We start from the raw sequence: 25,773 nt of genomic DNA on the forward strand, positions 1-25,773 counted from the left end.
CGGCATCAGACAGAACCAGGTTTAGAACCTTTATATCTATAAGCTGTGTGACCTTGGGCAAAGTACTTAATCTCCCCAAGTCTAAAAGTGTGAGAAAAAGTGTGACATCTTACATTTGTTGATTACTTTTCATGTGCTGGACATACCTGGTAATATTTAGTGTTCTTAATTCTTATGACATGTTATCACATACTATCAGCTAAAATTTGTATAGCACTTTACTATTTATAAAGCTTCTTAACGTAGTAACTCAATAATTAATGATATCATGGGAAATATCAGAAAGTTGTGGCTCAAAAAAGTTAAAAGACTTGGCTAGGGTCATTTAGCTTATAAGCACACTGATATTGGAAACTCAGATCTTTTAATTCCAAAACCCAGTAACTTCACCATGCCTTTTAATCATGGAAGGGTGGCTTTATTTTTATATAATTTATTATTAGAAGATGGAGCTGTTTTCAGTTTGGTGAGTTCTAACCTTGCCTGCCTCTAAATTAGCTTGCTGTTTCTTGATTTTCTGTTTGATTCTCTCCTTTGCATCAGATAATTCACCTTCCGGAAATGTGGAGAAGAAAAAAGCCTCTTTTTGTCTGACTCCTACATTTGTTTTCCCACACTTAAAAATATATGGGTAGATAAATATCAAATTGTGAATGGGCTATGTTTTTTAACTTTAATTTTAAGCAGGATGTTTGGAAAGCTGAGCATTTTCCCCCTAGTTAAGAAAACACTTTAAATGAAACTTAAGCTCCAAAGACCCACAGGAACCTCTCAAGAGCATGTGCTAGGTGCAGGGACCAGGCAAAGAGTACTGAGGAATATGAAGCCAAGGTCCTTCTTTCTTTAAATCCAGGTTTGCCCCAGATAAGATTTTGAGGCAGACTATTTGCCTCTAGTATTTCCTCACTCTCTCATACTTTATGCCATCTCCTAGTGTCCCTTATCTTTCTCTTGCTTTAATCAATCTCCAAATCAGGCCTATGTTACAGTAAAGAATATTCAAAGTTCTAAAACCATCTACCTGCTTCCCCTAATCTTTCCACTTTACTCTGAAATCTAAATGGTTATTTTTATAAACTAGGTATTTGGAGGAAAGTAGCCTAATGAAATAACTCACACTAATAAATGAGGAGCAATTTTCTTTATACCTTCTAGAGGTGTTTGCATTTTAAAAAAGATTATTACTAATGCAAGTAAATTTGTTATTGATGAGAATTCTAACAGTGAAACTAAATAAAGTGAAAAATAGCTGTTATTTAGAATTATTTGGAAGAGATGTGCCATAATATGGGTAGATCAGCTCAATGGGGATCTTTTTTTGCCCTTTCTCTTTATGCTACCACCCTTTCCAGCACACATGCACCCAAACACACACTTCATCTTCTACCTTGGCTTTTAATTTTTTCCTCAACGACTGGACAATTATTAGAATGATAGCATTTCTTTGCTGGAGAGGGTTCAAGAGCTAATGTCATTAGCTCATTTTATAACCAAGCAAATAAGGCTCAGACAGCAGGGCTTGGTTCACACACTATTGAGTGCTAGAACTATCACTAGAATCCAGGTTTCTGCCCAAGAATCCATAGCACTGTTTTCTACACTCCAAGTTTAACATTCAGAGACATCTTGTAAAAATAAACTTAGAAACACTCACCTATTGACCTTGCTCATTTATCCACTTGGATTTTCTTTTTTCTCTTTGGAGTTGGCCGGAAGAAGCCATCAGTGCTGGAGGCAAGATAGTCTGACCTGTTGTTCCTACCAGCATGTTCTGATTCAGAGTGGGGAATCTCTGTCCTCTGCAACGGTGGAGGAATTGGAAAATTGAGGTTGTTTGGGAGCCTTGGCATATGCTTTCTTTTTAATTTTCTACTCATGGGAGATAGCATATAATTAAACAAGATAAGTAAAAATATTAGGACTATTATTGCCTCTCTTCTTCTTCTCTTACTGAGCATTAAGATTTACAGTCAAATAACTGGAACCATTCCTTTTACTCCCTAAGCAGGACAGCATAGTGGTGGTGATCGTGGTCTGGGAAAAGGCAGGCTGTTTGGAGCCATACCTCAGCCAGCACTTCCTGACTGAGTGAACTTAGACCATTACTGAGCCTCTGTACCTCAGTTTATTCATCTAGAAAATGGAAGCAATAATAGTTTATACCTTATGGGTTTGTTTAATATATCTATGTGCTTCATGAATGTTAGCTGTTGTCATCATCACCATCATCATTAATACCTTGTGAGTGCTTTTAGTGTTTTTAAAGTTTTCTCAAAGAAGGGAAGCCTTCTTGGGCTATGCAATCTACTGCCTTGCAATCTGTAAAGTGTGGAATTATTGAGGTTAAGTTGACCTTCTGTACTTTCTTGCCTAGGAGGCCTCCGTATGTGCACAGTGAGTCGCCACCACTTACAAGAGGACAGTAAATCCATAGCCTGTTGGGTGGAGGTCAGAAGTTCCACTGGCTCAATGAGAGGATCCAAGCCCAGCCCTGGGGTGCAGAAAGATACAGTGTGCTTTTATGGTTAACAGGACTTGGGGTGCTATGAAGCTGGGCTACTCAGATCAGAGGGCATAAAGTGATGAATTGAGCTAGGGCTTTGGAATCACATAAACCTGATTCTGATTTCAGCTCCACTTCTACCTTGCTGAGTGACCTCAGGCACGTTATTGATACTTCATTTTTATCACCTATAAGTGGAGATAGTCTAATAGAAATGACTTCATGTATAGATGTTTGGGGAAATGTTTAGAATCAAATGAGTACTCAATCAAAAGTTTTTGTTATCATTATCACCACCACCATCATCATGAATGGGAATCATCAGGACAGACAGACAGTTCTAGGGATCAGCCCAAATGAAGAAGCTCATTAAGGAGAAGAGGAAGCAGGAACAAGAATGCCTTGCATGTGGTGAGTTTTAGGAAGTGACAAGTAATTTAGTTAGTATTAAATGTAAAAAGTCACAATATTATTCTATTGTACCCCTACCAAGGAGTGAGTGATGTGTGTGCACATCATTTGAATTTAGTAAGAGGAAGATTCTGAAGAATTTATTATAAGCCACCATCATGCAAAAATACAAAACTGGTTTAGTGCTCTACTTAGTTGCTGGCTTCCATTCAGATCCTACTCCTAGAAGGGTAACCATCCTGGTCTGGGCAGAGAACTTGTGACGCTGATGATTCCATGACATGCTAAAATTATGAATGTCACATAATCATCCTGTCATTCTTTTTTTATCTCAATTGGCCCTCTTGATTTCATGCCATCTGCAAATTTGCACATCCTTTGTGCTTATTTTGCTCACATTTTATGCCTGCCTTTGCCATCTCATTCACTCTGTGTATTTCAATCTCTAGGTTCCCATTTTTCTTTCTCCTTTTTAATGCAGTACTTTTTTTTCTCTTTCTGCTCCCCTTTACATCCCCACCTTCCTCCTCCTCTACATCAATCAATTTCCTGCTTGCTTCTTGCCATGTTCATTATATTACCTCATTCCCATCCCCCCACCCCATTCCTAGAAAACAGCTCAGAGACTCACCAATCCCACTCCAACTCGAAATGCCCACCCTCCATAAATTCCAGCACCCCTGCAATCAGTAACTTTAGCATCACACTTCACAGCTCTCAGAATTTACACTACTTGTTACTACTCTCCTTGCGACTGCTCTCTAGGATTTCAGCTTTAATTTTTTTTAAACATCCACTTAAAAAATATCCTCAGTACAAGTTGAACCTTCTGCTACATTTACTCGCACATTTACACATTTTGTAGATTTATTTTAACAAGTAGCTCAGGTCTTTGCTCAATTATACAGTGAAGAAAGGCTAGATCCTTGGGGAACACATTTTTTCTCACTACAATGAAGAAAACCATATAAACATTCAGCAGAAACCCCAGTACGGGGTCCACACTCTCCTTTATCTTCCTACTCCCCCAATCTCAAGCTGACGGGAGTAATTTTCTGCTTTTCCTGGAGCTCAGACTGTCTCTCAATTTGTGCATGTGAACATACGTGCGTTGCCACTGCTGTTTTTCCAAAGGGCTCACCTTTCTTCTGCCATCTTACCAGAACCTAGGAGGTGGCTCTCCCGCTCTCCCTCTGCCTCTCTCCCTGCTCCCTGCCCCCAACCCAGTTTAGGCTTTTCCCCGTTTCTTAACTCAGCCAGTGCAGCAGCATCTAGCTGAGTTACTCTGAGGTGGAGGGGTCGGGGGAGAGAGGGCGAGGTGGGGGAGGGGAGAGAGAGAGAGAGAGACAGAGAGAGAGAGACAGAGAGACAGAGAGAGAGAGACAGAGAGAGAGACTACATGTGCGGCTAGGCCAAGCCGGCCGGTCGCTGGAGAGTTTTAGTTTGCTTTCAGAAGAAAGGAGGAGGGGAGACAAGGGAGGAGGAGGAGGAAAAGGTGGAGGGGGGAGGAGAAAAGGGGGGCGCAGAGAAGGGAGAGAGAATGTCTTGTTTGTGGCTTGTCAGCAATTGCTTGAGACAAGCTTCCATGTGTGAAAGCTACTTGGCATGAATGCCTGGGCCGTACCAAGTGTCACCACAGCAAGAGGGGGAGTCAGAAGAAAAACAGATCAGACCAGAGCAGACAATAGGCCCCTAAAGTGTTCCCCCTAAGTTGCTTTGATGTTGTCCTGGTGTCTTGATACCAGGAGCCTAGGGATTGAAGGAAAAGGTTATTTTTTTGGTCTTCATTCACTTTCTCCCCCCAGTTTCCGAAATGATTCTCCAGAATTTCTCCTCATAAAAAAGGTAAGAGCCCTAACAATTCCTTCTTCTGTGGCAGGCTTGTCCGCCCGGTGCCTGGTAGTGGGGGTCTCATTCCTGCATTGCTCAGGAGTGCTGGGGTCCTGGATGCGAGCTCCCGCCTTGCCCCTGAAGACTTGGAAGGAGCTCAGGGCTAGGGATGGCCCCTCTTTCTAGGGAACCCCAGTAACACGATCTGTGCCTCTGGGTTGGTGGGGGAGAGGAGTGGATGGAGAGGGGTGGGAGACGCTGTGAGGGGGAAAAAAGAAGCCTAAAAGAGAGGGAGAGGACAGAGCCCTTCTTCAGAGCAGCCCCAGTCGGAGCCAGAGGAGGCCTTAGGAGTCAGGAGCCGTGCTCCCTCAAGCAGAGCAAGGGCCGGCAGGGCTCCTCTGAGTACCTGCAGAGGATGCATGGAGCTTTGTGTATGCGAGCGTTCCGTGGGTCTGTGTGAGTGCGTGTGTTGGACTTCCCACACGCTGCCCTGGCGTGCCTCATTGTGAAGGGGAGGTACCCCAATCCTTATCCTGAGCCCAGACACTTCGAGGTAGAGTGGCATAGCAGGCAAGAAGGAAGAGCAAGAGAACTCTGCCTCTAGACAATCCAGAAACTTTCTGGTCTCGGGTGTTTCTTTGGGGGTGGATACTGTAAAGGAGTTGATGGGTGCCCCGTGCCTCAGTTTCCCCGACTGTAAAATCCAGAAAGCTGACTAGGATCATGTCTACCTCCCTGGGATCCGGCAAAAGAGGACAGATTATTTTGTCTACAATGCGAGGAGAAATCTTCCAGCTAGAAATTCTGGACATCATAAAGTGGAAGGATTATCATTATTCTTGATCAGTACCACCATGATGATCAAACCATTATTAAAGATATCCTGAGATAAATAGACTGGGAACACAGATCAAGTGTCAGAGCATTTATAAGGAAACAAAAAGCCTTTTCCCACCTGTTGGCTTCTGCCCTTTTCTCTTGTGTATTTTCATTAGATTTATTGGCCGATTTGTTCAGAGAATGGGATGGGAGGGGTTGAGTTTTCCCTTTTCCTCCTGTGTGTGTGTATGTGTATATGTATACATATACATATATACATATATATATATATATATATATATATACATTTTTTTAAGAAGGTCAATGTGAGATGCTTGGGAAAGAAAATGTGCCTCCAGTTTTAGTAGTTTATTCAAGATCTTGTGTTTTCTGGTGTTGGCAGGGAATAGAGACACATCTGTAAACTCTGCCTTGGAGGTTAAACATTTTTATTGTGGCTTAAATGAGATTTTTTAACAATTGCTGTTTATTAGAAAGTAAATATCTTACTTTGTGTATGAGGGTAAGAAAGTGAAGGCTGTCTACTCACTGGTGGCTTTGTGGATAAAACCTTTTGCTTTTTAAAGTGACATCTGGAGAGATGGAAGTAGAGGGCTAAAATCAGCTCCTAATAGTCATCTTTACATTTTTTAAGGAAAAATATCTTCTTATTTTCTTGAATTGTGGCTTTCCTTTCTTCTGTTCTTACACAGTGATTGCTTCAAGGTTCTCTGTAGCTCTCTTTGAATTCTCTGGGGGAATTTTGCTTTTGACCTAATTCTAGGTTTTCTGTGACTCTGCTACTAGTCCAAAAAAAATCTGTAAAAGTCAGGGAAGTCATGCCTTCTTCCACTCTGACTGTAAATCACAAACTCCCCGTGATAGCAGAGATTGAAGCAAAGAGCCAGCCCTGGTTAAGAACACTGATGTTCTTCCCATAGAGGACTGCACAGCCTGACTTCTGGGTATGAGAAAGGAAGAAGGCAAAATTATTAATCAGCTTGGATCTGGCAAGAAGCTCCTTTCCCGCTCTGGCCTCCATATAGCGTTTCCTCATTGGAATAGAACTGAAGTTCATGTTTTAAAACTTAATTGTTTTCTACTTTATTAAGCAGAAGGTCTTGTCTCTGGCAAGATTTTGGGGACCAGATATCTTCCAAAAATGTTAGAATTTCAGAACTGCAAGGAAGGTTATTCATTGAGTTTTAAATGAGGACACTAAAGCCTAGAAAAGATCAGCAATGACCTGAGAGGGCTCAATGAAGCTGCATACCCTGGGGTTCAGAGTACCCTGAGGGTCCTCATTCCAGCTACTCTTGTCCTGGCCTCAATACTTGATTTTGCACACATAGCCCTTGGGTCAGCCAAAGATGGGCACCTTTTGGAGTTCTGCCTGCTATGCTGGATTATAGCATCATACTTAGCCCTGCTCATGGCCAGGACACAAGCATGGCAAATATGTCACAATGTGAATTTTCATTAATTAAGCCCTATATTTATTTGTTTATTCAAGTAATATTTTAGGGGCACTTACTATGAGCCAGGCACCTTGCTGGGCACTAAGGATGTAGGAGAGATCAAGGCCAATGTGCTTTTGTCCCCAGGGAGCTTGCTGTCTTGGTGATATAATCAACATTATCCACATAGTTAAACAAATTGTAATAATATTGATAATATACACTGAATGGCATGCAGATACTATAATGCAGGGCATAAAGTTGTATAAATAATTGACCTAAAGTTTGTAACTAGACATAAGGTAACTGTCCTTTTCCTTTTGTGGTTGAGTTCTTCTTTCCCTAGCCAACTTATGCTCACGCAGTCCAGTGTTTGCAAAGACACTAGAAAATTCCCTCTCCTCCTTCCCGACATCTCTCACCCCCTACACCATTTAACGGAGACACAAATAATATTTGCCAACCCTTTACATTTGTACCATTAAAGAACTTCACACTCATGAACTGGCCTATAAAGCAGTCATTGTCTGGATGATTCATGTTGGTTATAGCTGCTGTGTGCTGTTAAACCCTAATGGACATTGGAGGGGACGTGTGGTCAATGAGGCTCTCTTCATTTTACTTAGTTCATAGTTCTTCCACTTGATACTGAATGCTTAACTGCAGGAAACTCTACCATTATAACCGTCATCTTGGAATTCCAAAGACAATAGTGTAATAAAATGGCATTTCTCATTCCTCCCAACAAGGACACATATCTATAAAAGAAAAAAATTAAAAACCTCTTCAATGGGTCTCCTTTCGGCTGTGTTATTAAAATCTTACTAGTTTCATGAAGTAAAATGTAGGAGTACCTCCCCCTCCTGACTCCTTCCCCCCATTGTGGTCTAGAGAGAATATAAGGTTGAAATGTCTCCTTGGAGGCAGATTTGTGTTAATAATGCTTGTACCACTGTTTTCAACATTTCTTTCTCTAGTACTTGGAGGTGTTATTTTCATTGTTGTCAAGACCTCACTTATTTTAGATTAACTTAGCAGTTTGAAAGGAAGACGATCATGCCCACACACACATAAATCATAGGTTTGGTGCCTATACTTTGGGAACTCACACAGGTTGTATGATTTAAGTCCTGTGGTGAGCAAAATCATTTCTGCTCACCCGATGTTGTTAGACAGTGAAGTAATTGGTCCATGTTGTAGCGACAACTTCACCCAGAGCTTGCCGTCCATCTGCATTTGGCACCTGTAGCCATTGCCTTCTCTCATGAGCTGTATGACTTCATTTGCAAAACTTGGATCACTACGGCCCCTATCCTGGGCCCCCAATGTGTTACAGACTTGGGAGCTGCCTGTGGGGGAAGCATCTGAGTCTCCTTGAAACAGTAATTCATAGAGTAATCTGAGTGAGGAGTTAGTTACAAAGTGCATAAAACAAGAATGTGGTTGGGGAAAAGATTTAACAGAACCCTCAGAGCCAGACAGCAATGATACAGGTCATCCTTAACCCTGGAGGAATAAAAATGAAGACCTCGATGCTATTTAAAAAGTTGCAATGTGTGGCTACTGTGTATAAATAAAAGTGTTAGAGCCGCTAGTCCTTCAGAAGGTAAAATCAACACAATGTGCAGGACATCCCCAAAGTTCCTTGGTTACAAATACTGCTTTTGCATGTAGTTTTATTGAGAGTAATTTTGTGTTTTTTTCTCTTTAAGAGACATAAACATAAGATGTAAAATGGAAATTTTCTACTTTTTATATCTGCTTAGTCCTCTTTTATAATAGCCCTGTGAATTAAGTAATATTATTATTATTGTGTTATATTTGAGTAACGTTATGGGATTTACTCAAGAACTCACAAAAAAATGAAGGGTGAGATGGCTAGCTGGTTAAATTTCTTTGTTCAGCCAAATGTCTTCAAGAGATGAGAAACAAAGAAGTGAGAAAATCACCATGATATTCAGGTCAAAGGTATTGTGTTGACATGGCATTAAAATGATTGGCTTGATTTTCCCCCTTCATTTAAAGACTAAGATTTAGAGTGTTGATCCCCCCCTTCCAAAAGGGGGTGGTGGTGGCAGATTTCCCCAATACTTATTTAATAGTTACATGGTTTTTATGAAGTACATTGAAGCAGTTTCTGGTTTGGGTTTTGCCAGTGTATGACCCAGGACTTCCCATTCTATTTCTCTGGACCTCTTTCAGAATGAAAGGATTGAACTAAATCATCTCTAAGTTTCCTTCTGGCTCTGTTATTCAGTATTTCTCTGATTTTATGAATAGGATCTTTCAGGTATATGGTCTTTTGGTCACCTTCTACAAAGCTCAATTCAAGAATTATGGTTGTCAAAGGGGAAATGTTGTGAGCTTTGTGGAAACATGGAATTCATTCCTATACATTCAAACTATGTTGACATTTTAAGTGTAAAGTGCAATAGGAAAAAGTAGGATTGTGTTTTATTTATTTTTATTTTTAAAAAGATTTTATTTATGTATTTTTAGACAGAGAGGAAGGGAGGGAGAAAGAGAGGGAGTGAAACATCAATGTATGGTTGCCTCTCACACTCTCCCTACTATGGAACTGGCCCACAACCCAGGCGTGTGCCCTGACTAGGAATTGAACTGGCAACCTCTGGATTGCAGGCTGGCACTCAGTCTACTGAGCCACACCAGCCTGGGACAAAGTGGGATTTTAGAAAATTTTCCAGTCAGCATGCAGGCACAAGGGCAACGGGACTTAAGGATAATTTTCAAAAGAATAGGCTGTTGTGAATGCATGTCTTCCTGAATAATAAATATGAATTGAAAATGGATGGGCACTGGGTACATGTCTTAGCTTCACTGTTCTCATTGATTCTTCTTGGAAATCTTGCTGTTCTTTTTTTGTATTATGCTTACATATTGTTTTGAGGATGCAAGAAACAGTTTAAGCAACTCTAGTGCTGATGATTCATGCTATGTGTTTAACACTATGCTTTTGGGGATGACAGGACTTTTAACAATCTTTATGATAAACTCCTAAAGAATGTTCTTGAAGACTTGCTGATATGATGGTATATCTATTGCATGTACCTATAGGAGGCGTGTAATAAACTGCTTCTGAAATGTGGCCAAGAGTAGGACAGAAAGGGTAGAGAATTCATGATGTTTTCATTTATCATGTTTCCTTTTAATAATTCCAAACACTATTTATTTGAAATTAGTTAAACCTTTGAAAAGATATAATTTTAAAATTTCATGTGGTAACTCTTAATGCAATTTTTAGATCCCCAAAGTAAGTTCCTCTACTATGTTTTAGAAATATCTTGCTTATGGCAAGGGAGACCACCAGTTCTAGGCTGCTTTGACAATTAGTAAATCAATGAGTCTTTGAACTGGTCTTATTTCTACCCCTCCAAAATATGTAAGATATAATTACTTTCTTTTTTACTTTATTTTTAAATATATTTTATTGATTATGCTGTTACAGTTTTTCCATTTTTTCTCCCCTTTATTTCCCTCTTCTCTTTACCCCACCTCCCACCTTAGCTCATGTCCATGGGTCATATATATAAGTTCTTTGGCTTCTCCATTTCTCATACTATTCTTAACCTGTCCATGTCTACTTTGGACCTACTATTTATGCTTTTTTTTAAAACATATTTTATTGATTATACCATTACTGTTGTTCTATTCCCCCCTTCATTCCCCTCCACCCTGCACACCCCCTCCCCCACCATTCCCCGTCTTTAGTTTATGTCCACGTGTCTCAAGTTCTTTAGATTCTATATTTCCCCTATTATTCTTGCCCTCCCCCTGTCTATTTTCTACCTACCGTCTATGCTACTTATTCTCTGTACCTTCTCGCCCCTTCTCCTCCTCCCACTCCCCTGTTGCTAACCCTCCATGTGATCTCCATTTGTATGGTTCTGCTTCTGATCTAGCTGTCCTCTTAGTTTGCTTTTGTTTTAGGTGTGGTTGTTAATAACTGTGAGTTTGCTGTCCTTTCACTCTTCATATTTTTTATCTTCTTTTTCTTAGATAAGTCCCTTTAACATTTCATACATTAAGTGCTTGGTGATGATGAACTCCTCAAACTTGACCTCATCTGAGAAGCACTTTATCTGTCCTTCCATTCTAAATGAAAGCTTTGCTGGATAGAGCACTCTTGGTTGTAGGTCTTTGGATTTCATGACTTGGAAAACTTCTTTCCAGCCCCTTCTTGCCTGTAAGGTCTCTTTTGAGAAATCAGCTGACAGTCCGATGGGCACTCCTTTGTAGGTGACTGTCCCCTTATCTCTTGCTGCTTCTAGAGTTCTCTCCTTCATTTTAATCTCGGCTAATGTAATTATAATGTGCCTTGGTGTGTTCCTTCTTGGGTCCACCTTCTTTGGGACTCTCTGAGCTTCCTGGATTTCCTGGAAATCTATTTCCTTTGCCAGACTGGGGAAGTTCTTCCTTAGCCTTCATATGTTCCTCTAATTTGTGACTATAATCAACCAGTTCTGTGAGCATCCTGATCACCAGTGTTTTGAACTGTGCATCTGAGAGGTTCGCTATTTCTTTTTCGCTTAGAGTTATTGGTTCTGGGGCTTTGAGTTCTCCTTGAGCCATATTTTGGATTGTTCGTGACTGTTACGGTTGAGGAGCGGAGCCCTAGGTGTTCACCAGGGCGGGGCAACTCAGTTCCTGGGTTGTGACTCTATGTGGGGGTGGGGTCAAAGGAAAGCAATGGCGGTCCCCTCTGCTGCCTCCCAACACCAGGGCCACGCAGTCTGTCCCACTGTGTGACAGTGTGTGACTGTAGCCAGCCCGCTGCCCTGCGCCCTCACTGGGTCCGCGAAGCTACCCCAGCTGCCTACACGCCTGGGTCGGGGCATCTTTCCTACCTGACCCTGCTCCCCTGCTGGCTCCGCCCCTCTTGCCGGTGCAGTTGTTGTCAGACTTCTGTACAGTTCAATTTTCTGTTCTTTGGCTGCGACTTTGTTTACTAAACCTTTGTTGTAATCAAACTTGGTTGTGGGAGAAGGCACAGTGTTTCCACCTACGCCTCCATCTTGGTGGAAGTCTCCATTTATGCTTTTTATTTCCTGTACCTTTTTCCCCATTCTCTCCCCTCCCTGTCCCTACTGACAGCTCTCCATGTGATCTGCATTTCTGTGATTCTGTTCCTGTTCTAGTTATTTGCTTAGTTTGTTTTTAGGCTCAGTTGTTGATAGTTATAAGTTTGTTGTCATTTTACTGCTCATATTTTTTATCTTCTTTTTCAAGATATAATTACTTTCTAATAGGGGAAGGAAATTTTGAAGACTATATGTAATACTTTTTGACTTACTTTGTTCCTTTATTCTTGCTTGTTTACTATTCCTAACATTGGATGTGTTATTTAACTTCATAGCAATCTTAGGAAGTAGTTACATAAGAGAAATATATTATTAACCATAAAGACAGGTAATAAATTTATGAAGAGGTATACCAGCAAACTTTTTAGAATGTAAGAATATATCCTCTAGAAATATGTGACATGTTTGATTATTGATGAACGCTAAAGTATAAAGGAAAACAAAAGCTTATTCTATATGTTGTAATTACCAAAAGTATTTTAATGCTATTTACCTAAAGATTCAAAATGCCTCTAATCTAAAGCTTTGAAGAGCATTGGTGATTTTCACAAAAACCACTCTTTTCCCTGGCAAATAAATGCACAAACTCAAAATTAACAGTAGTGGCAGTTGAAAAAAAGCCAAGCCATCATTTGTTCAGAAGAGAAACTTGAGAACCATGAGGTAGCTTAAAAAAATCTAATTCTAGATATATTGGATTTTCTATTTTCCTTGGGGCTTGTGTAGTAAGTATAGATTTGAGAAAAAATTTACTAAGGGTCAAAGGCATACTTGCTGTAAGGATGCCTGAATTGGTGATTTATTGTGTAGAAATCTATAACATACTGGGGTGTTTAAGGAAACAATACTTAGAAGAATGCAGGATTTTAGCTCCTATGCCACTGCTGAGGCTGCTACCTTTGCCTGGCACATCATTCTCTTTACAAGCCAATTTTTAGTGTTCTTTCAAGACTCATCCTGGGCATTTCTTCTGGGATGCTTCTCAGACCTAAACCACCCTATCTCTTCTTCACTGCTCCTGGGCTGGGCCTGCACTTATGTGGCCCTATTATACTTTCCTTAACTCATCTGCCTACTGCTCTTGGCTGTGGCTACCTCAAGGGTTGGGACTGTTTTTAGTTTTTGTACCCCTAGTGCTTAGCACAGGGCAAAATAGATCAATAAATGTTGTTGAATGAATAAACAGTTCACATGGAAATATAGCTTATTAATTAGTTAACTGAATACAAAAAGAATAACAGTTAAAAATATTAAATTATACAACCTTATGTACCACATCAGAAAAAAAGAAATACTCTTTTTCCCTGGCTGGTGTGGCTCAGTGGATTGAGCATCAGCCTGCAAACCAAAGGGTTACTGGTTCAATTCCCAGTCAGGACACATGCCTGGGTTGTGGACCAGTTCCCCAGTGAGGGGGAGTGTGAGGGACCAACCACACATTGATGTTTCTCTGCCTCTCTTTCTCTCTCCCTCTCCTTCTCTAAAAATAAATAAATACAATTTTTAATAAAGAAAAAAAGACATTTTCTTTTATATTAGAGGGCTTACTTTTCTCCTCCTTTGCAAAACAAATTACAATTCATAACAAAGTACTTTTTATATCCCTGAATCCTCGCTTTTCCTATGTCCAGCTTTTCTACTCTGAAGTTTGTCTTCCTTTCTTGGACCTTGTGCTTCCCTACCTAAGGTAAAGGTTGTTTTGATATTTACGGTGTAGCTAAAGATGAGGAGTTTCTTCTATCTTGGAAACTGGGAAAATAAAGAGATCTTTGAGGAAGTATGGAAAATTAGAACTTAAAATTACCGAAGTCAGGTAAATGATTGACTACCAGGAATCTGCAATTGTGATTCATCTGAAACAAGGGCAAAGCAATTTAACTTTCATCTTCTAAAAAAAGGTTTCATGTGCTGAACCTTCTAGAAAAAGGGGCATTGATTGTGAGGATGTTCACAGAGGGAACCGAAATCAGAATTGGAAATGTTTCAGATACTGAGGCAGCTCTAGGAACAATCTCTTCTCTTATATCAACCTTGTTCTCTCACTGTGTGTTTGTCATCTACAAAGGAGTTCCCACAAGTCTATCAGCTGATTTCTTAAAAGAAATCTTGCAGGCAAGGAGGGGCTGGAAAGAAGTATTCCAAGTCATGAAGGGCAAGGACCGACATCCCAGATTAGTCTCTCCAGCAAAGCTATCATTTAGAAAGAAAAGGCAGATAAACTGCTTCCCAGGTAAGGTCAAGTTAAAGGAGTTCATCATCACCAAGAACTTATTATATGAAATATTAAAGGGACTTCTCTAAGAAAAAGAATGAGACCAAAAATACAAACAGTGCAATGACAACAAACTCATGACTATCAACAACCAGACTTGAAAAAACAAAAACAAAATAAGCAAAAACTAGAACAGGAACAGATTCACAGAAATGGAGATCACATGAAGGGTTATCAATAGGGGGAAGGAGTGGGGAGAATAGGGGGAAGGTACAGGGAATAGAAGCATTAATGGTCGGTACAAAATAGACAGGTAGGTTAGACTAGTAAAAGAAATGTAGAAGACAAAGAACTTATATGTATGATCCATGGACATTAATAAGGTGGTGGAATGATGGTGGGGGAGGGGTATAGGGTAGAGTGGAATAAAGGGAAGGAATAAAATGGACAACTGTGATTGCAAAATCAATAAAATATATTTAAAAAAATAAGAACCTGGGAACAAATAGCAAATTTATAAGCAGGAAAGAAATCGGGAGAGGGAAGTATATTAGAGTTAGTTCTTAGACGAGTGACATCATATCATACATATATTAGAAAGTAACAGGGGGGCCAAGATGGAAGCATGGGTGGACACACTGTGCCTCCTTGCACAACCAAGTTTAAAGACAACAAAGTTTTAGTAACAAAAATGCAGCCAAAACACAGAAAATTGAACTGTGTGGAAGTCTGACAACAATGAGCCATTCAGCCAGACTGGTAAGAGGGGCAGAGCCAATGGCTGGTGGAGTGGGGTTGCGCAGGAAAACTCCACCAGACCAACCCAGGTGCGTGGGCTGTGGTTGGCAGATCCTAGGTGTGGGGTTGCTACAGACAGACCCAGTGAGGGCGCAAGGCAGCAGGCTGAGCACAGTCACACATTCTCACGCAGATAAACCAGGCAAGGGAGCGAGCAGTGAGATGGACTTCGCAGGCCCCAGCAGCCAGAAGCAGCAGAGGGACCGCATTGCCCCTCTTTGACCCCGCCCCCACATATATCATCACAACCCAGCAACTGAGTTGCCCTGCCGTGGTGAACACCTAGGGCTCTGCCCCGCATACGTAATAGGCACAGACAGACCAAAACATTATGACTCAAGAAGAACTCAAAGCCCCAGAGCCAATAACTCTAAGCGACCAAGAAATAGCCAACCTTTCAGATGCACATTTTAAAAACACTGGTGATCAGAATGCTCGCAGAACTGGTCGATTTTAGTCACAAATTAAAGGAACAAATGAAGGCTGAACTAATTGAAATGAAGGGAAGTGCACAGGAAATTAATAGTGATGGAAAGAAAACTGGGACTCAAATCAATGGAGTGGACCAGAAGGAAGAAAGAAACATCCAACCAGAAAAGAATGAAGAAATAAGAATTCAAAAAAATGAGGAGAGGCTTAGGAACCTCCAGGACATCTCTAAACGTTTCAACATCCAAATTATAGGGGTACCAGAAGGGGAAGAGGAACAGCCTGAGTGGAAAACTTATTTGAACAAATAATAAAGGAGAACTTCCCCAGTCTGGCAAAGGAAATCGACTTCCAGGAAATCCAGGAAGCTCAGAGAGTCCCAAAGAAGGTGGACCCAAGAAGGAACACACCAAGGCACATGGTGTGTTTTCTAAAAAAATTGACTTCCAGCAAAGATGTAGGTATAGGTAGATATACTTTGCCTCCTCACACAACTAAAAGAAGGACAACAACAAATTTTAAAAAAAACAACTAGAACTGTTGGAAAATTGAACTGTATGGAAGTATGATAACCAAGGAATTAAAGAAGGAACATTCATCCACACTGGTAGGAGGGGTATAGACAGGCGGCCAGAGAAGAGAGAACATGAAACAAGGCAGTGGCTGGTGGACCAGGAGATCCCACTTTTGCATGTGGATAGGATAAACTGGAAGGAACAACTGGTGAGTAAGACAGACTGTGCAATCTGGGGTTCCATCTTGGGGCAATAAAGCCTCAAAACCTGTGGGAGTTGCAGCAGTGGGAGAAAGTCCCAGTCTCACAGGAGAGTTTATTGGAGAGGCCCACAGGATCCTAGAATGTACACAAACCCACCAAATCAGCAACAGAAAGGCCTGATTTGCTTGTCAGTGGTGAAGGAAGTGTCTGAAAGTGGGGTGAGAGCCAAGCAAGCAGCATTGTTACCTCTCGGACCCCTCCCCCACAAACAGTACCACAATGCATCAATGTGGGCAGACCTGCTTTGGAGAACACCTAAGGCTCTGCCCCTTACTACTGACAGGTGGGCCAAGATGAAAAAATATAGCTCAAATGAAAGAACATCAAAGCTCCACAAATAGAACTAGGCAATGAGGAGATACCTAACCTATCAGTTGCAGAGTTCAAAACACTGGTAATCAGGATGCTCACAGAAATGGTTGAGTATGGTTACCAAAAAAAAGGGAAAAGTGAAGGCCATGAAAATTGAAATAAAGAAAAATATACAGGGAACCAACAGTGAAAGGAAGGAAACTGGGACTCAAATCAACAATTTAAAGCAGAAGGAAGAAATAAACATTCAAGCAGAACACAATTATTGAAGAAACAAGAATTCAAAAAAATGAGGAGGGGGCCTAGGAACCTCTGGGACTTGAAATGTTCCAGCATCCAGGACTTCCGCCAAGATGGAGGCATAGGTGGAAACACTGTGACTTCTCCTACAACCAAGTTTGACTACAACAAAAGTTTTGGAGAACTAGAACACACCCAGAGACCAGAACACGGAATTATACGGAAGTCCGACAGCTACGAACCGTTCAACAGGGACGGTAAGAGAGGCAGAACCAGCAGCGGAGCTGGGTCGGGCAGGACAGATCCCCCGACCTAGGCGCTAGGCGTGCAGGCAGCCCAAAGCCAGTCGGGGTGCAGGGCAGACTGACCAAGGTCGCACATTCGCGTGCAGTGAGATGGACCACACAGGCCCTAGGGGACGAACCCAGTGGTGGAGGGCCAACAGCGGTGGCACACTCGAGTGCAGTGGAACGAAACACGTGGGCCCGGTGACGGTGGTGGCTGCGGTGCCAGTGGGGGTTGAGGCAGCAGGCGGCGGAGGGAAGCCATTGTCCCTCTTTGACCCCGCCCCCACATACAATGTCACAACCCAGCGACTGAGTTGCCCTGCTCCGGTGAAAACCTAGGGCTCCGATCCTGCTACTTAACAGGCACGAACAGCCCAAAAGATGGCGCAAGAGGAACTCAAAGTCCCAGAGCCAATAACCCTAAGCGACCGGGAAATTGCCAGCCTCTCAGAAGCCCAATTTAAGACACTATTTATCAGGATGCTCACAGAATTGGTAGACTACAGTCACAAATTAGAGAAACTTATGAAGGCTAAACTAATTGAAATGAAGGGAGATGTACAGGAAACCAATAGGGATGGAAAGGAAACTGGGACTCAATGGAATGGAGCAGAAGGAAGAACGAAACATCCGACCAGAAAGGAATGAAGAAATAAGAATTCAAAAAAATGAGGAGAGGCTTAGGAACCCCCAGGACATCTTTAAACGTTCCAACATCCGAATTATAGGGGTACCAGAAGGGGGAAAGAAACAGCCACGAGTGGAAAACGTATTTGAACAAATAATAAAGGAGAACTTCCCCAGTCTGGCAAAGGAAATAGATTTCCAGGAAATCCAGGAAGCTCAGAGAGTCCCAAAGAAGGTGGACCCAAGAAGGAACACACCAAGGCACATCATAATTACATTAGCCAAGACTAAAATGAGGGAGAGAATCCTAGAAGCAGCAAGGGATAAGGGGACAGTCACCTACAAATAACTTCCCATCAGACTGTCAGCTGATTTCTCAACAGAGACCTTACAGGCAAGAAGGGCCTGGAAAGAAGTATTCCAAGTCATGAAATCCAAAGACCTACAGCCAAGATTGCTTTATCCAGCAAAGCTTTCATTTAGAATGGAAGGACAGATAAAGTGCTTGTCAGATGAGGTCAAGTTCGAGGAGTTCATCATCACCAAGACCTTATTGTGTGAAATGTTAAAGGGACTTATCTAAGAAAAAGAAGATAAAAAATATGAAGAGTGAAAGGACAGCAAACTCACAGTTATTAACAACCACACCTAAAACAAGAACAAACTAAGCAGACAGCTAGATCAGAAGCAGAACCATACAAATGGAGATCACATGGAGGGTAAGCAACAGGAGAGTGGGAGGAGGAGAAGGGGGAAGAAGGTACAGAGAATAAGTAGCATAGACAGTAGGTAGAAAATAGACAGGGGGAGGGCAAGAATAGTATGGGAAATGTAGAAACTAAAGAGCTTGTGACACATGGACATGAACTAAGGAGGGCAATGGGTGGAGGGGAATGAAGGCGGGAAATGGGACAACTGTAGTGGCATAATCAATAAAATACATTAAACAAATAAAAAATAAAAGGAATACAGACAAACTGAAGTGTATTCACTACAGCAGGCAAAGAGAGGTGTTTCTATACTGTGTTCTATAAGGAAATCAGAATGTTCAACTTGGAGGAAAGGAATCTTAGAGGGACCCTAATAGTTGTTTAAAATATGGGAAGGGCCACGTGGTGGTAAGACAGTGTGACCAGGTTTACATGTCTTCACAGAAAGAAGTAGGACCAGTGAGCAAAGCTCACAACAGGTGCCCAGAGCTGCCCAAGTGGCCTTATTATACTGGTACTTCTCAGAGGTCACATGACTGTTTGGGTAAGAATTATCATCAGGGGTTCAAGCACCAGAGAAACTCAAGTTTTACTTCTGTCCTAAGTAATCCATAGCTATCATTTACTCTGGTGTTGTTTACAGACACACACACCCCAGCCCCATACCACAACAGAGGGAAGGTCTTTGGGAGATAAGTCCAAAGGTTATGGACTTATCTACTAATACTGTACTAATACTTTTAGTATAATACAAATTATTATTATTAATATTTTTACATTTCTGTGTCCTGGGCAAGCACTGATTTTAATCAGCAGCATAATATTATGAAAAGGGCAGTGAATTTGGAGACAGACTAATTTGGGTCAAACTCTAGCTTAGACACTTGACCTGATATTTGATTTGAGGCAAATGACTTGATTTCTCTGAGTCTCATTTTACTCATCTGTTGATATTAATACTGTATTAGTTTAAGGTTGTTGGAAGGATTAAATGAGATAGCATATTTCATTGATTCCAAGATGCTTATTTTTCCCACTTTCATAGCTCTGAAATCAAAGTGAATTTTAACATTGATGGTATGCTATAGTTAATTTAATTTAATTGGGGGTGGTTTATTTCTTTCATAATGGTACATAAAGTAACATGGGTCTTACAAAAATCAATTGCAGCCCTGGCTGGTATAGCTCAGTGGATTGAGCATGGGCCTGCAAACCAAACGATGGCAGTTTGATTCCCAGTCAGGGCACATGCCTGGGTTGCAGGCCAGTTCCCAGCAGCGGATGCATGAGAGGCAACCATACACTGATATTTCTCTCCCTCTCTCCTTCTCTTCCCCTCTAAAGATAAATAAATAAAATATTTTAAATCAATTGCAACTTATATGAAAAGTAATACACTAACATATATTAAACACACAGCATAATAACTACACACAATAAATACTCAATACAATGCTAATTTCATTCTTCCTTTTCTAGACAAAGACTTCATAACCTCTTGAGGAATAGGGGAGTCCTTTAGAATTATTCATCAGAACTGGCTTCCAGACACTCAATATTAAAAATTAATGAGAAGGTTCACACCAGATCCCATGGAGAGTTAGCTCTATTCTTCTCTCTCTCTCTCTTTCTCTCTCTATATATGACCATTTACATGACGATTTCCTATGGTCATGTAAACTTTCTGTAATTTTCCATCTCTGCTCACTCAGTATATTTAGTTCAAACATTTACAAACACTTAAATGTTTTTGCTTGCTTTATTTTAGCAAAGAGGATATTTATGCCATCACCAAGACTTTACCCCCATCTCCCAAACCAGTCACCCACCACAGAATATCATTGTGAAATTTAATATCCTTCAGATCTGAATTCTTTCTTCTTCAGATGCTCAATTGAAGATGCCTTACTTTCTCACAAGAAGCATATAATAAACTCAATGCTGCAAGGTTATTATCAGTAAGGGAAACTCTTTCTTGACCTGGCTGGCCTTAAACATAATCATTACAAAGACTTTTTATCGTCAGATATTGTGGTTGTAATTGTGGATTTTTCCCCATGTAAGAATATGTCTAATCTTTTATAAAATTGTATCAAGCATATTGTCTCACTGTTATTTTGTGTTAGTGAATTACTCAGGTTAATTACATATAACACAAAATGCACTTCTTTATGGCTGCCTTACATTTGACTAAAAATATAAATACTTTACTTTGCAGCAATATTAGAAATTCATTTGCTAGTTCTTTTTCACTCTTCCTAATCCAACTCTTCTAGACAGAGGATTGTTGCTAAGAACCCTCCACCCGCCCCCCCACCAGAAGTCATGCAGTAGTGAACCTGAATTTTGTTTTTGTTGATATGGTCAGTTAGCTAGTTAGTCAATGTTTACTGAGGGCCCACTACATATAGAACACTATGCTAGGTCTGGGACTAACTAGAGTAATAAAAGCTTTAAGGCATTTATCTTCTAGGCCAGACATGGAACAGAAGCTATACTGAGCAGGGTCTCTCTTAAGTGACCAATACTTACTGATTAATTGGTAGTCTCCATTCCTTCAGTAAATGTGAAGACATAAGGCCTGTGACATGCTGAGTGATCACAGCTAGTATTACGCTATTCTAGGATGCCTGCCCTCTACTACTCTCACCAGTAGAGTTGTCTGCTCATCAAAAGTCAATGTGTTCCCGAACCTATTTGTGTTAGTTCTTCCTATCACTGTACTTACCCAATTTAATTAAATTTACAGTAATGAAATGTGAGTACAAAAGAGATAAGCTGCATCTACAAGATCTAAGTTGAATATTTGGAAAAGGCACATTAAAGGTGAGTTAGTAAAAAATGTGCTATCAACTGAGACATGGGAGAGCCAACTATAAAACATTGTTAAACCTATAAAAATCTGCCTCACAAAATGTTTTTAAGATATTGTTTTACTCTAAATAAACTAAAACAAAATCTCTATGAAAACCTCAGAGGTATGGCTCATGCAACAAATAGGACGCAGAACTCTAATGGAGGCTGATTCAAATAACAAGGCCTTGGCCCTATATAAAAAAAGTTGAGGGATGTTTTAAGTTGAAATAATGGATTAAGATTCAAGGGAAGAATCCACCAAGAAGACATTAACATCATAAATATATATGCACCCAACATAGCAGCACCCAAATATATAAGAAAAATTCTAGAAGACTTCAAGAAAGATATTGACAGCAACACAATTATAGTAGGGGATTTTAACACCCCACTGTCAAAAATGGACAGATCTTCCAAACAATATATCAACAAAGATATAGCTGCACTAAACAACACCCTAATGAAATGGACTTCACTGATATATATAGAGCCCTTCATCCCAAAGAAGCTAAATACACATTCTTTTCAAATACACATAGAACATTTTTGAAGATAGACCACATGATAGGACACAAAACGAGCCTCAACAAATTCAAGAAAATAAAAATCATACCAAGCATTTTCTCTGACCACAAGGGACTGAAATTAGAAACCAACCCCACAGGAAAACACCCAAAACATCCAAAATCATGGAGACTGAATGGTATGCTATTAAACAACGAATGGGTCAAGATTGAAATTAGGGAAGAAATCAAAAAGTTTCTGGAAAAAAATGAAAATGAACTCACAACAACCCAAAACGAATGGGACATGGCCAAGGCAGTCCTGAGAGGGAAGTTCATAGCAATACAGGCTTACCTAAAGAAGATAGAAACATTTCAAAGAAACAACCTAACCCGATGCCTGCAAGAACTCGAAGAACAACAACAAAGACAGCCCAGAGCAAGTACAAGGAAGGAAATAACCAATATCAGAGCAGAATTAAATGACATAGAGACTAAAAGCACAATTCTAAGGATCAATGAATCCAAGAGTTGGTTTTTTGAAAAGATAAACAAAATAGACAAGCCTTTAAGTAGGCTCATTAATAAAAGAAGAGAGAGGACCCAAATAAACACAATCAGAAATGAAAGAGGAGAGATTACAACTGATACACAGAAATAGAAGGGATTGTAAGGAATTACTATGAAGAACTGCATGCCAATAAATTTGAAAACCTAGGTGAAATGGACAAATTTCTAGACAAATATAATATTCCAAAACTCAATGAAGAAGAAGTAGAAAGCCTGAACAGACCAATAACAGCAGATGAAACTGAAGTAGTAATCAAAAAACTCCCATCACACAAAAGCCCTGGACCAGATGGTTTCACAGGAGAATTCTACAAAGCTTTTAAGGAAGAGCTAACCCCTATTCTTCACAGACTATTCCAGAAAATCGAAAATGACGGGAAACTCCCAAACTCTTTTTATGAAGCCAGCATCATCCTAATTCCAAAACCAGAGAGAGACACAACAAAGAAAGAAAACTTCAGGCCAATATTGCTGATGAACATAGACGCTAAAATCCTCAATAAAATATTGGCAAATCGCATCCAACAATATGTCAAAAAGATCATACACCATGACCAAGTGGGATTCATCCCAGGGATGCAAGGATGGTTCAATATCCGCAAATCAGTAAGTGTAATACACCACATAAACAAAAGCAAACACAAAAACCACATGATCATATCCATAGATGCAGAAAAAGCTTTTGATAAGGTACAACACCCATTTATGATAAAGGTACTCAGCAAAGTGGGAATAAAGAGAGCATTCCTCAATATAATAAAGGCCATATATGAAAGACCTACAGCCAACATCATACTCAATGGGCAAAAACTAAAAGCTTTTCCACTAAGATCGGGAACAAGACAAGGTTGTCCACTTTCACCACTTCTATTGAATATAGTATTGGAAGTTCTAGCCACAGCAATCAGACAAGAAAAGGAAATAAAAGGCATCCAAATTGGAAAGGAGGCAAGAAAACTGTCATTGTTTGCCGATGACATGATAGTGTACATGGAAAATCCTATAGACTCTACCAAAAAACTGCTGGAACTAATAAATGAATTTGGCAAAACAGGGGGTTACAAAGTCAATATCCCGAAGTCAAAGGCATTTTTGTATGCTAACAATGAAACAGCAGAAGCAGAAATCAAGAAAAAAATCCCATTCGATATAGCAAAAAGAAAAATAAAATATCTGGGAATAAACCTAACCAAGGAGGTTAAAGACTTGTATGCAGAAAACTACACAACACTAAAGACAGAAATCAAGGAAGACACAAACAAATGGAAACATATACCGTGTTCATGGATTGGAAGAATTAACATCATCAAGATGTCCATACTACCCAAAGCAATTTACAGATTTAATGCAATAACTATTAAACTGCCAATGGCATATTTCACAGACATAGAGCAAACAATTCAAAAATTTATATGGAACCACAAAAGACCCCGAATAGCAGCTGCAATTTTGAGAAAGAAGAACAAAGTAGAAGGGATTACAGTACCTGATATCACACTGTATTACAAGGCCACTGTAATCAGAACAGCCTGGTACTGGCATAAAAGCAGGCACATAGACCAATGGAATAGAACAGAGAGCCCAGAAATAAACCCAACTCTCTACAGTCAATTAATATTCAGCAAAGGGGGCAATAACATAAAATGGAGTAAAGATAGCCTCTTCAACAAATGGTGTTGGGAGAACTGGACAGCCACATGCAAAAAAATGAAACTCGAGCACCAACTTACACCATACACCAAAATAAATTCAAGGTGGATAAAAGACTTAAATATAAGCCGTGAAACCATTAAAACCCTAGAGGAGAGCATTGGCAAGAAAATCTCAGATATTCCACGCAGCAATATTTTTACTGATACGTCCCCTAGAGCAAGGGACATAAAGGAAAGAATAAACAAATGGGATCTCATCAAAATTAAAAGCTTCTGCATGGCTAAGGAAAACAGTATCAAGATAAAAAGAGAAGCAACAGCTTGGGAAAACATATTTGCCAATGATACCTCAGACAAAGGTTTAATCTCCAAAATATACAAAGAACTCACACGACTCCACTCAAAGAAGACAAGCAACCCAATTAAAAAATGGGCAAAGGACTTGAACAGACACTTCTCCAAGGAGGACATACAGAGGATCCAGAGACACATGAAAAGATGCTCAATATCACTAGCTATCAGAGAGATGCAAATCAAAACCACAATGAGATACCACTTAACACCAGTCAGAATGGCTATCATAAACAAAGAAACAAACAACAAGTGCTGGAGAGGTTGTGGGGAAAAGGGGACCCTAGTTCACTGTTGGTGGGATTGCAGACTGGTACAACCACTATGGAAAGCAGTATGGAATTTTCTAAGAAAACTAAAAATGGACGTGCCTTTTGACCCAGCAATTCCACTGCTAGGAGTATATCCTAAGAACCCTGAAGCACCAATCCAAAAGAACCTATGCACCCCGATGTTCATAGCAGCACAATTTACAATAGCCAAGAGTTGGAAGCAACCTAAATGCCCATCGGTCGATGACTGGATCAAAAAACGATGGTACATTTACACAATGCAATTCTATGCTGCAGAAAGGAAGAAGGAGCTCCTACCCTTTGCAACATCATGGATGGAACTGGAAAGCATTATGCTGAGGGAAATAAGCCAGGCAGTGAAAGACAAATACCATATGATATCACCTTTAGCAGGCATCTAAAGAACAAAACAAACACGCAAGCAAAGTGTAACCAAAGACACTGAAATACAGAACGTGCTGACAGAGTCCAGAGGGTAGAGGGGAGAGAAGCACAGAGTAAAAGGGAATGGACTCACATGAATAAGTATGAAGGACACACGGACAATAACTAAGATGGGGGGCGGAGATGGGAGGGGGGTGGGGAGCACTGGGGGGGCAGGGCTGGGAATACAAGAAAGAAAACTGTAATTGAACAAAAGTTAAATAAAAATAAATTAAATAAATAAATAAATATCTGGGGGAAAAATATCCACAAATCAATAAATGTAATACACCACATAAACAAAAGCAAAGAGAAAAACCACATGGTCATATCAATAGATGGGGAAAAAGCTTTTGAGAAGCTACAACACTCATTTATGATAAAAACACTCAGCAAAGTGGGAATAGAGGGAGCATTCCTCAATATAATAAAGGCCATATATGAAAGACCTACAGCCAACATCATACTCAATGGGCAAAAACTAAAAGCTTTTCCACTAAGATCGGGAACAAGACAAGGTTGTCCACTTTCACCCCTTCTATTTAATATAGTATTGGAAGTTTTAGCCTCATCGATGAGGCAAGAAAAGGAAATAAAAGGCATTCAAATTGGA

The 25,773-nt window shown here is 40.3% G+C and overlaps 1 protein-coding gene across 2 annotated transcripts in view; it reads left to right on the forward strand.

Moving 5' to 3' along the window:
• The first annotated feature begins 4,472 nt into the window (after positions 1–4,472).
• The window catches only part of BCL9 (BCL9 transcription coactivator), a 106,565-nt gene continuing 85,264 nt past the window's right edge, over positions 4,473–25,773 (forward strand). For both annotated transcript variants that reach the window (XM_037039042.1, XM_037039044.1), the window contains exon 1: positions 4,473–4,759. The gene's annotated coding sequence lies outside the window, so the exon portion shown is untranslated. The remainder of the gene's footprint in view (positions 4,760–25,773) is intronic.

The sequence above is a fragment of the Sturnira hondurensis genome, unplaced genomic scaffold, assembly GCF_014824575.4.
Source record: "Sturnira hondurensis isolate 20B ecotype Veracruz unplaced genomic scaffold, ASM1482457v3 Scaffold0024990, whole genome shotgun sequence".
Lineage (NCBI taxonomy): Eukaryota > Metazoa > Chordata > Mammalia > Chiroptera > Phyllostomidae > Sturnira > Sturnira hondurensis.